The sequence below is a fragment of the Crinia signifera genome, chromosome 5 (assembly GCF_055691185.1).
Source record: "Crinia signifera chromosome 5, ASM5569118v1, whole genome shotgun sequence".
Taxonomy (NCBI): domain Eukaryota; kingdom Metazoa; phylum Chordata; class Amphibia; order Anura; family Myobatrachidae; genus Crinia; species Crinia signifera.
In genome coordinates this window covers 56,041,920-56,043,816 of record NC_139221.1, presented here as the reverse complement: position 1 = coordinate 56,043,816, position 1,897 = coordinate 56,041,920, and positions in this window count along the sequence as shown.

The following is a 1,897-nucleotide window of genomic DNA, read 5'->3' as shown; positions in this document are numbered from 1 at the left end:
TTATATTAGTACCCTAGGATGAATCCCATCTGGCCCAGGTGATTTATTTGTTTTGATTTTGCTGAGCCTCAATATTATTTCCTCGGTAGAGAAATCAATATTGAGGTTTGGCTTCCCATTTGTGGTACGTGTGCGTTCATAAACACTGATGAGAAGAAGTCATTTGACAGTTCTGCTTTTCCCTTATCCTCCGTAAAACTTTTTCCAGTGATATCTGTTAGTGGCCTATGTTGTCCTTAATTATACATTTACTATTTATGTATTTAAAAAACTTCTTGGGTTAGTTTTGCTTTCAGTGGCTATGCGCTCTTCATAATCCCTTTTAGCTACTTTGATTGCCTCTTTGCAAATTTTGTTTGATTCTTTGTATTTGGTGAACACCTTCTCATTTAAGTTATTTTGATAGAATTTAAATGCTCTTGTTTTACTGTTGATTGCTGACCTAACTTTTTTGTCCAACCATGGTGGCATATGTCTGGTCCTTACAGCCATGTCCTAGTGAGCCTTTTGTACTTGTGATTTAAAATTAGTGTTGGAAATATGGCACAGTGGATTTGACCTATGCAGGGTGTGGAGAGCAGAGGACTGTACACACCGTACACTTCTGGGCAGGTAATGCGGCCTCTGCTATGCTCAGTCAGGGGGGGGGTTTGGTGGAGAGAGATGCGGCTGCATCTGCCTCCAGGTGGGGGGGGGGGGAGTGGTTAGAGATGCAGCGATGGCCGTAGCTCCAGGGGGGGCAGTGCGGGCTCCAGGGGGCGGGGGTAGGCTCACTCACCTGCTCCCAGGACGGGGCTTTCCTCCCAGTCTCCTCGGTGCCGGCGGGAGTCAGGACCCTTCCTGCTGATGCTGCTCCTCCAGGCAGCTCATTACCGCCCTCCAGTGGCCGGCGCCCTAGGCAAATGCCTACATCCGCCTAGTGGTGGCTCCGGCCCTGAATGGGAGCCACAAAGCTTTCCACTTTTCGGAAGAATACTGCCTCCATCTGATAGTAAGAAAATAGTATATTTTTTCTAGTACCTAGGATGCAGTACACTGGATTTTATTATCTGGGAGAGCACTCATTTGGCAACTCAAGACTGACAACATTATCTTGCTATGTCTTAAAATATGTTCAGGCAAGCAGCACAAACTACACCAAAGAGATTTCAATTGTGAATGAGAGCAATTTCCTTTCATGTTTCGTAGATGCTGGTTGAGTCTTTTGATGTGAATTTATATTGTTCTATTGATCAGTGTGCTGGATAGTATAAATGGCTGTGTAATTATGAATAATAACTCACAGGAAAACATGCTGAATGTCGTAGAAATTAAATCCACAAGCAATATGTAATTCCGGGGATACTAAATCATCCAATTAACATCTGCTCAAATGAAAGTTTGAAAGTCTGTTCTTTACACATATCGCTTCTTTGGCCATCAGATTTAATGAGTATAGTGTGTGTCTAATAAGTATACTGTTAGCAAACCTTAATCCAAAACTAATACTTTTAAAAGAGCGTACTTGGGGTTCACAATGTACCTGGGCTGAGGGCCTCTCAAGGGTTTACCAATGAAGGGTAAGCAAGCCCTTACATCCATGATCCCATAAAACATGGTGTGGCACCATCCCCTTATAGGCCCCCCATCCTGCTCCCAGTTACCCATCATGGGCATAGTTCCTGCCACAAAATATTAAACCGCTCCCATACCATCCAACACATAGATCACAATGCCTTCATTCACCACTATCTGACATGCCCAGTTTCACCTGGGTAGACATAGAAATAATGGTCGGAGATATTTTAACACTACATCATATAATGACATAGAATTTTGACAGCAGAAAATAACCCCTTGGCCCATCTAGTCTTAAGGTCCATACACACTGGGCGACTATGCCCAGCGTGTATGGACA